Source organism: Arachis hypogaea, chromosome 20, assembly GCF_003086295.3.
Source record: "Arachis hypogaea cultivar Tifrunner chromosome 20, arahy.Tifrunner.gnm2.J5K5, whole genome shotgun sequence".
NCBI classification, from domain to species: Eukaryota; Viridiplantae; Streptophyta; class Magnoliopsida; order Fabales; family Fabaceae; genus Arachis; species Arachis hypogaea.
Genome location: NC_092055.1, coordinates 96,738,013 through 96,753,831, shown reverse-complemented (window position 1 = coordinate 96,753,831; position 15,819 = coordinate 96,738,013). Strand labels below are relative to the sequence as shown.

Genomic DNA, 15,819 nt, shown 5'->3' with positions numbered 1-15,819 from the left:
GGAACAAGCAACTTCTAATAGCTTTGCAGGAAGACAATCAATCTCATGGAAGGAATATACATCATCATCAAAGAGAACACCAAGGCTAGGAAGGATGCTGAACAACAAAGAAGATGCTAAAAGGTTGTATTGTCACTTAATTGCTTGTACTTTGAATTGCTGATATTGGAAGTTTGCATGCACCCCTGCTTTAAGTTTGAGTCATTGCAGTTTTTGTTTGTCTGTTTGTTTAATTTCCAAATAAGTGATAGTCTAAGTGTCTGGATAAACTTCACTTGCTTAAATGTATGCTTGCCATGCTTGTTCTGTTTCCATAAAATAAAAGAAATGTTTGAACAAAAGTAACTCAATTCCATTTGGTAAGAAATCAAATAAGATTAAGTGGTGGTATGCATGTTTGATTGAATAGTCAGCTCACTAAGAAATAAAGTTAGAATTGTCACTTTTAGTGGAAATTAGGATGCTGTCTATGGATCTTGATGAATAAATGTCTTTGGCCATGAAAAAGAAAGAAAAAGAAGAAGAAAAAGCCACTGAAAAAGGGCAACCAAAAAGCAAAAAAATTGAGAAAATAAGCTAGGCACCAATGGTTTGAACTTCTGAGACAAATGCCTGTGGTGTTTATGTATTAAGGATATGCTTGGATGAATAGGTTCTGAGGAGTGTTTCAACACTTGGTAACTTGGGTTAACTAACCCGGGATTATCAACCAAAAGTCCATTATCAAGAGCAACCTAAATACAAAACATTTAGTCACACAAAGAGGTGCTGGGCACCAATGTCTCAAGAAGAAATGTGAACTAAAATGCCTGTAGTGGATATGTGTAGTGCACTAATAAGAAAAAGAAAATGCCAAAGGCTTGAGCAACACATGACACTGAGCAACAAGGAGCAAATAAGCTCAAATAAAAAGAAAAACAAAGAAAAGAAACTTGCCAAGGATATGTGAATAACAAAAGGCCATAAGCAGTGTTTTAGTGGAAACATAAAAAGTGACTTTCTTACCTAAGAAACAATAAAGTGATGCTGCAACAACTTTCTGCATGAACACCCCATTAATCAATGTCAATTACTTACTGATATGGCTAATGAATTTACTTTCTGTTTCATTCTTTCTTCTCAATAATTCAGAACTTGCTTGGGGACAAGCAAGGATTAAGTTTGGTGTTGTGATGCCAAGGCATCTTAGGCTAGTTTCACTAGCCTTTTTCTTTTATTTTTAGTTGTTTTATGCATTTTCTTGAGCCTTAAGTAATCATTTTGGCCAAATAGTCATGCTTGTCTTAAATCATTCAAACATGAAGATTTTTATGCAAATTCCATGAGTTTTTAGTTATATTCCTTGAATGCTATGAATGGAAGAATTCTCATGAATTTTAGCAAGACTTTGATGCAACTGTTTGGATGATTTCAGGGAAGAAGAGGCTAGGCATGGAAGCAACAAAATCAATAAAGGAAGCTTGAATATCACATGTGGAGTTTAAGTTCCAGTTTAAGCCTAAACTGGAGCTTAAACGCCAAAAATCATGAAGGATAAGAAATGCTGGAAATGAAGTTTAACCTCCAGTTTGACCTCAAACTGGAGGTTAAACGCCAGAATGGAAGGTCTCACCAAAGAAGCATTTCCACGTTTAACCTCCAGTTTGACCTCAAACTGGAGGTTAAACGCCAGAATAATAATGCCACTCAGGAAGGAGTTCCACGTTTAACCTCCAGTTTGACCTCAAACTGGAGGTTAAACGTGTTCGACACCTCCAGGGCTACCATTCTAAGCTTCCACGTTTAACCTCCAGTTTGACCTCAAACTGGAGGTTAAACGTGTTCGACCTCCAGGGCTGCCCTTCCTTTATCCACGTTTAAGCTTCAGTTTAACCTTAAACTGAAGCTTAAACGTGTTATATGGAACAGCTTGACCATGCCTTCTTCAAACATAAATAACTTGAGCTACAAAACTCCAAATGAGGTGATTCAAAATGCATTGGAAAGAAGACATCTAGAGCTTTCCAAGCATATATGGCATGCATGGTGGATACTAAAAATTGAGGGAGAAAACAGCCCCGTAATGTGCATAGAAGAGCATAGTACCAACATGCAATCAGGCCAGCTGACCTCTTCACCTTCCATGGAGTATAACTCGAGTTGTAGAGATCTAATTGAGGTGCTTTCAGTTGCTTTAGAAAGCTGACATCCATAGCTTTCCAACGAGGTATAATAGTCTATATTTGGCATCAAATTGGCAAGGTTGACAAGAGAACAAAGTGACGACTCAAGAAAGGGGGTGCAACATTTGAGTGTAGTTTAATGGATCATTATCCTTTTTGGATCAATTATGTCACTCAGCCCTTCAAGCAAGCAAGGCCCATCAACAACACCAAATCAAGGCCACAAGAATCATCTAGAATAGTTTATTTTCATTTGATTGTAATTTGCTTTGAATTTCATTTTCATTTTGTAATTTAGGGAGCCTATTTAAAGGCCTTAGTTTTTGCATTTGAAAGGGGGGATTGAAGGGGAATCCAGCCCCTGATGGGGACTTTTACTTTCACTTTTAGCTAGTTTTCCTTTTCTTTGTAATTGAATTCAGAGCTATGACTCACTAAACCCCCTTTCATTGGGTTAGGGAGCTCTATTGTAATTCAATGAATCAATAATAGTTTATCTTCTTCTTCAATCTTTTCTCTTGAATTTTTGTTAGAAAGCTTCTCGATCTAATTTCATTGAGTAGTTGTCTTGGGAAAGAAACTACCCATACTTGGAATCCTTCGGAACCTTGGGAAAGGAATGGAGGATTCATGCTAGAGAAGCTTTCTCACAGTGAATTGGATTGGGGTTTGGATGGATATTGTGACATGTAATCCTACCAAATTGTGGTTCATGAAATTGTGTGGTATAATCAGTGATCGAGCTTCATCTCTTCTTATGAACATTTAAACCAAGGGATTGGGAATTTGTTCATTTTTAGAGAGAATTGGTGAGCCAAGGGATTGGGATCCAATCATATAAGATTGCCAAGCAAAATTCAATGAACGCATTGCTTGAGGAAGAGATAAACATGTTTTGATTCGGAGATCTCAATATCTCCTATAACCCAATGAATTCCCCAATTCTGATTTCCACTTTCTTTTTACATTCTGCAACTAAATTCATGCTATCACCCCCATTCCCTTTTAATTTCAGCAATTTAGTTTCTGCTCTTTAATTCATGCCATTTAAGATTCCGCCATTTTGATTTCTTGTCATTTATTTTTCCCGCCAATTTTACATTCCGCAATTCTCATCTAAATCTTGATTCCGCTCAACTAGAACACACTTCTAATCTGAATTGCTCACTCAACCAATCCTTGTGGGATTCGACCTCACTCTATTGTGAGTTTTTACTTGACGATAACCGGTGCACTTGCCGGAAGGAATTTTGCCGATCGTGCAATTTCCTAAATCGTAGCATAACAAGTTTATGCGCATCAAATAGGATTTACTATTCTTTTGCGTCTGTCACTACGCCCAGCAATCACGAGTTTGAAGCTCGTCACAGTCATTCAGTCATTGAATCCTACTCGGAATACCACAGACAATGTTTAGACTTTCCAGATTCTCTTGAATGCCACAATCATTCTAGCTTACACCACGAAGATTCCGATTAAGAGATCTAAGAGATACTCATTCAATCTAATGTAGAACGGAAGTTGTTGTCAGGCACGCGTTCATAGGGAATGATGATGATTGTCACGTTCATCACATTCAGGTTGAAGTGTGAATGAATATCTTAGAAGCGGAACAAGTGAATTGAATAGAAAACAGTAGTACTTTGCATTAATCTTTGAGGAACAGCAGAGCTCCACACCTTAATCTATGGAGTGCAGAAACTCTACCGTTGAGAATACATAAGTGATGATGGAGTTCATTGGTCTCGGCCCCAGAGGGGAACTGGAGTAACCAAGACTGATCATAGGATCAAAAATACAATCCAGGATGTCTAATACAATAGTAAAAGGTCCTATTTATAATAAACTAGCTACTAGGGTTTACAGAAGTAAGTAATTGATGCATAAATCCACTTCCGGGGCCCACTTGGTGTGTGCTTGGGCTGTGCTTGAAGTCTACACGTGTAGAGGTCATTCCTGGAGTTGAACACCAGCTTTTGTGCCAGTTTGGGCGTTGAACTCCACTTTGCAACTTGTTTCTGGCGCTGGACGCCAGAATTGGGCAGAGAACTGGCGTTGAACGCCAGTTTGCGTCATCTAAACGTGGGCAAAGTATAAACTATTATATATTTCTGGAAAGCCCTGGATGTCTACTTTCCAACGCAATTGGAAGCGCGCCATTTTGAGTTATCTAGCTCCAGAAAATCAACTTTGAGTGCAGGGAGGTCAGAATCCAACAGCATCAGCAGTCCTTCTTCAACCTCTGAATCTGATTTTTGCTCAAGTCCCTCAATTTCAGCCAGAAAATACCTGAAATCACAGAAAAACACACAAACTCATAGTAAAGTCCAGAAATGTGAATTTAACATAAAAACTAATGAAAACATCCCTAAAAGTAACTAGATCCTACTAAAAACAATGTCAAAAAGCGTATAAATTATCCGCTCATCAAGCACCCAGGTATAACTCATACTCTGATTCTACACAAAAAACCTGCCTAAAGCACGTGCTAACTTAAGCATCGGAGTCTCTTGCAGGTACCACTACCCACTGGTGATTAAGGATCAGCGGCACTACAAGATCCAACAAGTCGGACACGACAGCTCCGACCACAACAACAGATCTCATCCGAGATCGACCTTCAGTTTCAGGTAACCCTCAGAACATTTGCACCATTGCCGGGGAACCTAGAAGTCATCCCATCATCATGGCGGACAACCTTGACAACGATCACAACTCCAGTTTGGAAGAAAGAACCCCGCTTAAAAATACGGATGCCACATCAAAAGATGTCCCTCAGACTTAGGATATAGACTGTTGATTTCTCCTTTTTCTGGGTTCTTGCCTTGTTGTTGCCTCCAAAGGGTTCCCCTGGACTTTGGTGTGAGTCCTGGGGTTTCCCTTTTATTGCCATATCTGACACTTGATGTTTTGCTGTTATTTTCCGAGTTGATTCCTTATTTTGCCCGAATTGTTTGGTAGTAATCCAATTTTTCTTTTTCTTACTGTAGGAATAGTTGGCCTATGTCTTCCCGCAAAAATATTGTTGAGATGTCTACTAAATCCCCGACGGGATGTCTGACTGGCTGGACTCTATAGTTTTAATATGTGTTATCGTGGCTGACCCCGAGTACTGTGTGTGACTTAGGTGATTCCATAGGGTTTGTAACAATAGGGATGACGAGAAGAACTATGAGCTGGTGTCCCCTAATCCTGAAGAGAGGGTTTGCTTTCCTTCTTTAACTCGGGGAGAACGGCCTTTTTTCTATGCTTATGACTACTTTTTTAGTCAGCTAAGTATCACCATCCCTTTTTCTGCTTTTGAGACCGACCTGTTGTGGTCTTGCAATGTAGCCCCTTCTCAACTCCATCCGAACTCATGGGGTTTTATAAAATCTTCCAATTATTGTGTCTAGAATTGGGTGTTCGACCTACCCAAACTATTTTTCTGCATCTTTTTGTGTTGACCAAACCTATGGTAGCTAAAAAGAAAGCCTCTTGGATTTTTTTTCGAGCTACTCAAGGAAAGAAAGTGTTTTCGATGTATGACGAGTCCTTTCGCGACTTCAAAAACTATTACTTCAAGGTCCGAGCTGTTGAGGGAGCTCGGCCTTTTTTCTTAGATGAAAATAATGAACCTACTTTTCCTTTATCGTGGCAAGAGAATGTGGTAGTAGTCAAGTATCCCTGGGAGAGTCTGAGTGAGATCGAGTAGGCTTTTGTGAGTGTGTTAGAGGAAAACTGGGGAGAGCCTCCTCATCTTGACATGAAGAGGTTTCTGGGAGATCCTTCCCTCCTTCGTGCTGAATTGGGTGGTGACCGACTTCTTTCCTATAGTTTTACTTTGTGGTTTAATTTTCCCTCTTGTTTGTGACTTGTTTTCTTAGTTTCTGTTTTGCAGAGATGGTGAAATCTACGGACTCCATGAAACACTTTCGCGGCGCTAAGAAAGCAACAGCTGCTCAAAACATCTCGGCAAAGGCTTCTGGAGAAGGATCTTCTCAAGTTCCTCCAAAGAAGTGGTGCACGAAATTGTGATCATCAATGGCGCCATCAACATGGTACGCTCAATTGTAATCTCAACTTTTTATCACAACTTCGCACAACTAACCAGCAAGTGCAATGGGTCGTCCAAGTAATAAACCTTACGCGAGTAAGGGTCGATCCCACGGAGATTGTTGGTATGAAGCAAGCTATGGTCATCTTGTAAATCTCAGTCAGGCGGATATAAAATAGTTATGGAGTTTTCGAATATAAATAATAAAATAAGGATAGAAATACTTATGTAAATCGTTGGTGAGAATTTCAGATAAACACATAGAGATGCTTTCGTTCCTCTAAACCTCTGCTTTCCTGCTGTCTTCATCCAATTAGTCTTACTCCTTTCTATGGCTGGCTTTATGTAAGGACATCACCATTGGCAATGGCTACTTTTGATCCTCTCTGGAAAATGGTCCGATGCGCTGTCACTGCATGGCTAATCGTCTGGAGGCATCACCCTTGTCAATGGCTGCATCCCATCCTCTTGTGAAAATGGTCCAAATGCTCTGTCACAGCACGGCTAATCATCTTGAGGTTCTCGATCATACTGGAATAGGATTCACCCTCCTTTTGCGTCTGTCACTATGCCCAGCACTCGCGAGTTTGAAGTTCGTCACAGTCATTCAATCCCAGAATCCTACTCGGAATACCACAGACAAGGTTTAGACTTTCCGGATTCTCATGAATGCCGCTATCAATCTAGCTTATACCACGAAGATTCTGATTAAGAGATCCAAGAGATAATCATTCAATCGAAGGTAGAACGGAAGTGGTTGTCAGGCACGCGTTCATAGGGAATGATGATGATTGTCATGTTCATCACATTCATGTTGAAGTGCGAATGAATATCTTAGAAGCGGAATAAGTTGAATTGAATAGAAAAACAGTAGTACTTTGCATTAATCTTTGAGGAACAGCAGAGCTCCACACCTTAATCTATGAAGTGTAGAAACTCTACCGTTGAAAAATACATAAGTGAATAGAGGGTAAGCATGGCCGAGTGGCCAGCCTCCCATGGAGGTCTAGAGATCTAAAAATGATCAAAAGATGATCCGAAGATCTCTAATACAATAGTAAAAAGTCCTATTTATAATAAACTAGCTACTAGGGTTTACAGAAGTAAGTAATTGATGCATAAATCCACTTCCGGGGCCCACTTGGTGTGTGCTTGGGCTGAGCTTGAAGGTTACACTTGCAGAGGTCATTCTTGGAGTTGAACGCCAGTTTGTAACGTATTTCTGGCGTTCAACTCTGGCTTGTGACGTGTTTCTGGCGTTTAACTCCAGACAACAGCGTAGAACTGGCGTTCAACACCCATTTGCATCATCTAAACTCGGCCAAAGTATGGACTATTATATATTTCTGGAAAGCCCTGGATGTCTAATATCTAACGCAATTGGAAGCGCACCATTTTGAGTTCTGTAGCTCCAGAAAATCCACTTTGAGTGCAGGGAAGTCAGAATCCAGCAGCATCAGCAATCCTTCTTCTACCTCTGATTCTGATTTTTGCTCAAGTCCCTCAATTTCAGTCAGAAAATACCTAAAATCACAGAAAAACACACAAACTCATAGTAAAGTCCAGAAATGTGAATTTAACATAAAAACTAATAAAAACATCCCTAAAAGTAACTAGATTCTACTAAAAACATACTAAAAACAATGCCAAAAAGCGTATAAATTATCCGCTCATCACAACACCAAACTTAAATTGTTGCTTGTCCCCAAGCAACCGAAAATCAAATAAGATAAAAAGATGAGAATATACTATAAATTCCAAACTATCAATGAAACATAGCTCCAATTAAATGAGCGGGACTTGTAGCTTTTTGCCTCTTGAATAGTTTTGGCATCTCACTTTATCCATTGAAGTTCAGAATGATTGGCATCTATAGAAACTCAGAGTTCAGATAGTGTTATTGATTCTCCTAGTTCAGTATGATGATTCTTGAACACAGCTATTTTATGAGTCTTGGCCGTGGCCCTAAGCACTTTGTTTTCCAGTATTACCACCGGATACATAAATGCCACAGACACATAACTGGGTGAACCTTTTCAGATTGTGACTCAGTTTTGCTAAAGTCCCCAATTAGAGGTGTCCAGGGTTCTTAAGCACACTCTTCTTTTGCTTTGGACCTTGACTTTAACCGCTCAGTCTCAAGTTTTCACTTGACACCTTCACGCCACAAGCACATGGTTAGGGACAGCTTGGTTTAGCCGCTTAGGCCAGGATTTTATTCCTTTAGGCCCTCCTATCCAGTGATGCTCAAAGCCTTGGGATCCTTTTTATTTACCCTTGCCTTTTGGTTTTAAGGGTTATTGACTTTTTGCTCTTGCCTCTTGGTTTTAAGAGCTTTTGGCTTTTTCTGCTTGCTTTTTCTTTTTTTTTTTTCGCTATTTTTTTTTTGCAAGCTTTGTTCTTTGCTGCTTTTTCTTGCTTCAAGAATCATTTTTATGATTTTTCAGATTATCAAATAACATGTCTCCTTGTCATCATTCTTTCAAGAGCCAACATATTTAATATTCTAAAACAACAACTTCAAAAGACATATGCACTGTTCAGGCATTCATTCAGAAAACAAGAAGAAAACAAGAAGCATTGTCACCACATCAATATAATTAAACTAAGTTCAAGGATAAATTCGAAACTCATGTACTTCTTGTTCTTTTGAATTAAAACATTTTTTATTTAAGAGAGGTGATGGATTCATAGGACATTCATAACTTTAAGACATAGTTACTAACTATTAATGATAATGTAATAAGACACAAACATGGATAAGCACTTAACATTAAGAAAACGAAAAACAGAAAATAAGAACAAGGAATGAGTCCACCTTAGTGATGGTGGCGTTTCCTTCTTGAGGAACCAATGATGTCCTTGAGCTCTTCTATGTCTCTCCCTTGTCTTTGTTGCTCCTCCCTCATTGCTTTTTGATCTTCTCTTATTTCATGAAGGATGATGGAGTGCTCTTGATGTTCCACCCTTAATTATCCCATGTTGGAACTTAATTCTCCTAGGGAGGTGTTGATTTTCTCCCAATAGTTTTGTGGAGGAAAATGCATTTGAGGCATCTCCGGGATCTCATGGTGATGAGCTTCATGCGTCTCTTGAGATCCATGAATGGGCTCTCTTGCTTGCTCCATCCTCTTCTCAGTGATGGGCTTTTCTTCCTCAATGGGAATGTCTCCTTCTATGAAAGCTCCAGCTGAGTAACATAGATGGCAAATAAGATGAGGAAAAGCTAGCCTTGCCCCAGGAGAGGGCTTTTCAGCTATTTTGTAGAATTCAAGGGAGATGACTTCATGAACTTCTACTTCCTCTCCAATCATGATGCTATGAATCATGATGGCCCGATCCACAGTAACTTCAGATCGGTTGCTAGTGGGGATGATGGAGCGTTGGATGAACTCCAACCATCCTCTAGCCACAGGCTTGAGGTCCAGTCTTCTTAATTGAACCGGCTTGCCTTTGGAGTCAATCTTCCATTGAGCTCCTTCCACACATATGTCCATGAGGACTTGGTCCAACCTTTGATTAAAGTTGACCCTTCTAGTGTAGGGGCGTGCATCTCCTTGCATCATAGGCAAGTTAAACGCCAACCTCACATTTTTCGGACTAAAATCTAAGTATTTCCCCCGAACCATTGTAATATAATTCTTTGGGTTTGGGTTCTTACTTTGATCATGGTTCCTAGTGATCCATGCATTGGCATAGAACTCTTGAACCATTAGGATGCCGACTTGTTGGATGGGGTTTGTTAGAACTTCCCAACCTCTTCTTTGGATTTCATGTCAGATCTCCGGATACTCATTTCTCTTGAGCTTGAAAGGGACCTCGGGGATCACCTTCTTCTTGTCCACAACATCATAGAAGTGGTCTTGATGAGCTTTGGAGATGAATCTTTCCATCTCCCATGACTCGGAGGTGGAAGCTTTTGTCTTCCCTTTCCCTTTTCTAGAGGATTCTCCGGTCTTAGGTGCCATCAATGGTAATGGAAAAACAAAAAGCTTATGCTTTTACCATACCAAACTTAGAATATTACTCACCCTCGAGCAAGAAAAGAAAGAATAGATGAAGAAGAAGAAAAAAATATGGGGGAGAGGGGGGAGTGGTATATTCGGCCAAGAAGAGAAGAGAGGGTTGTGTTGTGTGAAAATGAGGAAGAATGGAGGGCTATATATAGGGAAGGGAGGGGGGTAAGGTTCGGCCATATAGGGTGGGTTTGGGTGGGAAATTGATTTTGAATTTTGAAGGTAGGTGGAGTTTATGAGGTAGGCTTTTGGGGAAGAGTGGATGGATGTGAGTGGTGAAGTGGTGATAGGGAAGAGAGATTGAGGTGATTGGTGAAGAGTTTTGGGGAAGAGTGTTTATGGGATTATGTGAAAGAGGGGTGAGAAGAAGTGAGTGGAGGTAGGTGGGGATCCTGTGGGGTCCACAGATCCTGAGGTGTTCAAGGATTTACAACCTTGCACCACATTAGGCATGCAAAATGCCCTTGCACACAACTCTGGGCGTTCAGCGCCAGATTGGTGCTTGTTCTGGGCATTGAACGCCCATTTGTTGCCCATTTCTGGCGTTGAACGCCAGAACCATGCTTGTTCTGGGCGTTCAGCGCCAGCTCTTCTCCAGGGTACAATTCTGGCGTTCAAACGCCCAGATGCTGCCCATTTTGGGCGTTCAGCGCCAGAACCATGCTCTGTTCTGGCATTGAACGCCAGCCAGATGCTTCTTACTGGCGTTTAAACGCCAGTAAGGTCTTCCTCCAGGGTATGATTTTTCTTCTGCTGTTTTTGATTCCGTTTTCAATTTTTATATTTATTTTGTGACTCCACATGATCATGAACCTAATAAAACATAAAATTAGATAAATAAAAATTGGGTTGCCTCCCAACAAGCGCTTCTTTAATGTCAATAGCTTGACATTCGGCTCTCATGGAGCCTCACAGATGTTCAGAGCATTGTTGAGACTTCCCAACACCAAACTTAGAGTTTGGATATGGGAGTTCAACACCAAACTTAGAGTTTGGTTGTGGCCTCCCAACACCAAACTTAGAGTTTGACTGTGGGGGCTCTGGTTGACTCTATTTTGAGAGAAGCTTTTTATGCTTCCTCTCCATGTTTACAGAAGGATAACCTTGGGTTGTAGACACAAGGGAGTCCCCATTCAATTGAAGGACTAATTCACCTCTGTCAACATCAATCACAGCTCTTGCTGTGGCTAGGAAGGGTCTTCCAAGGATGATGGATTTATCCTCATCCTTCCCAGTATCTAGGACTACGAAATTAGCAGGGATGTAAAAGCCTTCAACCTTTACTAACACGTCCTCTACTTGTCCATAAGCCTGTTTTCTTGAATTGTCTGCCATCTCTAATGAGATTTTAGCAGCTTGCACCCCAAAGATTCCCAGTTTCTCTATTACAGAGAGGGGCATGAGGTTTATCCCTGAACCAAGGTCACATAGAGCCTTTTCAAAGATCATGTTGCCTATGGTACAAGGTATTACAAACTTTAGAGGATCCTGTTTCTTCTGAGGCAATGTCAGTTGATCCAGATCACTTAGTTCATTGGTGAACAAGGGAGGTTCATCCTCCCAAGTCTCAATACCAAATAATTTGGCATTCAGCTTCATGATTGCACCAAGGTACTTGGTAACTTGCTCTTCAGTAACATCCTCGTTCTCTTTAGAAGAGGAATACTCATCAGAGCTCATGAATGGCATAAGGAGGTTTAATGGAATCTCTATGGTCTCTAGATGATCCTCAGATTCCTTTGGTTCCTCAGAGGGAAACTCCTTATTGATCACTGGACGTCCCAGGAGGTCTTCCTCCTTGGGATTCACGCCCTCCCCTTCCTCTTTGGATTCGGCCATGATGGTTATATCAATGGCCTTGCACTCTCCTTTTGGATTTTCTTCTGTATTGCTTGGGAGAGTTCTAGGAGGGATTTCAGTGACTCTTTTACTCAGCTGGCCCACTTGTGCTTCCAAATTTCTAATGGAGGATCTTGTTTCATTCATGAAACTCACAGTGGCCTTAGATAGATCAGAGACTAAGTTTGCTAAATTAGAGGTATTTTGTTCAGAGTTCTCTGTCTGTTGCTGAATGGATGATGGAAAAGGCTTGCTATTGCTAAACCTGTTTCTTCCACCATTATTAAAGCCTTGTTGAGGCTTTTGTTGATCCATCCATGAGAAATTTGGATGATTTCTCCATGATGAGTTATAGGTGTTTCCATAAGGTTCACCCATGTAATTCACCTCTGCTATTGCAGGGTTTTCAGAATCATAAGCTTCTTCTTCAGAAGATGCCTCTTGAGTACTGTTGGATGCAGCTTGCATTCCATTCAGACTCTGAGAAATCATATTGATTTGCTGAGTCAATATTTTATTCTGAGCCAATATGGCATTCAGAGTATCAATTTCAAGAACTCCCTTCTTCATAGGCGTCCGATTACTCACAGGGTTCCTCTCAGAAGTGTACATGAACTGGTTATTAGCAACCATGTCAATGAGTTTTTGAGCTTCTGCAGGCATTTTCTTTAAGTGAATGGATCCACCTACAGAGGTATCCGATGACATTTTAGCTAATTCAGACATACCATCATAGAATATGTCCATGATGGTCCATTCTAAAAGCATGTCAGAAGGACACTTTTTGGTCAGTTCTTTGTATCTCTCCCAAGCTTCATAGAGGGATTCACCTTCTTTCTGTCTGAAGGTTTGAACATCCACTCTAAGCTTACTCAGCTTTTGAGGAGGAAAGAACTTGGCTAAGAAAGCCTTGACCAGCATATCCCAAGAGTTCAGGCTATCTTTGGGTTGAGAGTCCAACCATATTCTAGCTCTGTCTCTCACAGCAAAAGGGAAAAACATGAGCCTGTAGACTTCAGGATCTACTCCATTAGTCTTAACAGTATCACATATCTGCAAGAATTCAGTTAAGAACTGAAAAAGATCTTCAGATGGAAGTCCATGAAACTTGCAGTTCTAATGCATCAGAGAAACTAATTGAGGTTTAAGCTCAAAATTGTTTGCTCCAATGGCAGGAATGGAGATGCTTCTTCCATGTAAATTGGAATTAGGTGCAGTAAAGTCACCAAGCATCCTCCTTGCATTATTATTATTTTCGGCTGCCATCTCCTCTTCCTGTTCGAAAATTTCTGAAAGGTGCTTGCTGGATTGTTGTAATTTAGCTTCTTTTAGTTTTCTTTTCAGAGTCCTTTCAGGTTCTGGATCTGCTTCAACAAGAATATTCATGTCCTTGCTCCTGCTCATATGAAAAAGAGGGGAACAAAGAAATAATAATATTAGGGATCCTTTTTACCACAGTATAGAGGTCCCTGTGTGAGTAGAAGAAAAGAAGAAGAAAAAATTCGAACACAGATGAAAGAGGGGGTTCGAATTTGGGTGAGATGAGTGTTAGTAGATGAATAAATAAATAGAAGGAGATAAGAGAGAGAAAATTTTCAAAAATTATTTTTGAAAAAGAGTTAGTGATTTTCGAAAATAGTTTTTGAAAAAGGTTAGTAATTTTTGAAAATTAAGATAAAAAATTAGAATAATTAGTTAATTAAAAAGAAATTTTGAAAAAGAGGGAAGATATTTTCGAAAATTAGAGAGAGAGAGAGAGTTAGTTAGGTAGTTTTGAAAAAGATAAGAAACAAACAAAAAGTTAGGTAGTTAGTTGAAACAAATTTGAAAATCAATTTTGAAAAGATAAGAAGATAGGAAGTTAGAAAATATATTTTAAAATCAAATTTTTGAAAAAGATAAGATAAAAAGATATTTTTGAAAAGATATGATTGAAATTAATTTTGAAAAAGATTTAATTTTTAAAATCACAATTAATGACTTGATTCACAAGAAATCACAAAATATGATTCTAGAACTTATAGTTTGAATCTTTCTTAACAAGTAAGTAACAAACTTGAAATTTTTGAATCAAAATATTAATTGATGATGTTATTTTCGAAAATTATGTAATAAAGATAAGAAAAAGATTTTTGAAAAATATTTTTAAAATTTTCGAAAATAACTAAGAAAAATGAAAAATATTTGATTTTGAAAAAGATAAGATTTTTAAATTGAAAATTTGATTTGACTCATAAGAAACAATTGAATTTTTAAAAATTTTTGAAAAAGTCAATCCAAATTTTCGAAATTTATGAGTGAAAAAGGGAAAGATATTTTTTTGATTTTTGAATTTTTAATGATGAGAGAGAAAAACATGAAAAATGATGCAATGCATGAAAATTTTGGATCAAAACAATGAATGCATGCTAGAATGCTATGAATGTCAAGATGAATACCAAGAACACTATGAATGTCAAGATGAACATCAAGAACTTATTTTTGAAAAATTTTTAATGCAAAGAAAACATGCAAGACACCAAACTTAAAATTTTTTTCATGTATAGACACTATGAATGCAAGAATGCATATGAAAAACAAGAAAAGACACAAAACATGAAAACATCAAGATCAAACAAGAAGACTTACCAAGAACAACTTGAAGATCATGAAGAACACTATGAATGCATGAATTTTTCGTAAAATGCAAGATGAATATGCAATTGACACCAAACTTTCAACTTGACTCAAGACTCAAACAAGAAACATAAAATATTTTTTATTTTTATGATTTTATGATTTTTTTGGATTTTTCGAAAATTATTTGAAAAATAAAAATAAAGATTCCAAAATTTTTAATATGAAATCCAGGAATCTTACAATCTTAGTCTAAAGCTCCAATCTGAGGGTTAGACATGGCTTTATAGCCAGTCAAGCTTTAGCATGAATATGTGAGTAATTCATTGAATTTTAGGCTAAAACCTCAGTCCAAAACTTCATGAAACACTAGAATTCATTCTTAAAAATTCTGAAGAAAAATATATTTTTGAAAAGATTTATATTTTTTTTTCGAAAACAAAGGAGAAAATTTTTGAAAGATGTTTGAAAATTTTTTTTTTAAAACTTTTTGAAAATAAGAAGAAAATTACCAAATCTAAGCAACAAGATGAACCGTCAGTTGTCCAAACTCGAACAATCCCCGGCAACGGTGCCAAAAACTTAGTGCACGAAATTGTGATCATCAATGGCGCCATCAACATGGAACGCTCAATTGTAATCTCAACTTTTTATCACAACTTCGCACAACTAACCAGCAAGTGCACTGGGTCGTCCAAGTAATAAACCTTACGCGAGTAAGGGTCGATCCCACGGAGATTGTTAGTATGAAGCAAGCTATGGTCATCTTGTAAATCTCAGTCAGGCGGATATAAAATAGTTATGGAATTTTCGAATATAAATAATAAAATAAGGATAGAAATACTTATGTAAATCGTTGGTGAGAATTTCAGATAAACGCATAGAGATGCTTTCGTTCCTCTAAACCTCTGCTTTCCTGCTGTCTTCATCCAATCAGTCTTACTCCTTTCTATGGCTGGCTTTATGTAAGGACATCACCATTGGCAATGGCTACTTTTGATCCTCTCTGGAAAATGGTACGATTCGCTGTCACTGCATGGCTAATCGTCTGGAGGCATCACCCTTGTCAATGGCTGCATCCCATCCTCTTGTGAAAATGGTCCAAATGCTCTGTCACAACACGGCTAATCATCTTGAGATTCTCGATCAT

General features: G+C 38.7%; 1 non-coding gene across 1 annotated transcript; it reads left to right on the top strand.

Annotated features, from left to right (window-relative positions):
- The first annotated feature begins 12,815 nt into the window (after nucleotides 1–12,815).
- On the top strand, nucleotides 12,816–12,923 carry LOC112788637 (small nucleolar RNA R71). The gene has a single exon (XR_003195994.1). It is a non-coding gene; the product is annotated as a small nucleolar RNA R71 (small nucleolar RNA).
- The last annotated feature ends 2,896 nt before the right edge of the window (nucleotides 12,924–15,819 follow it).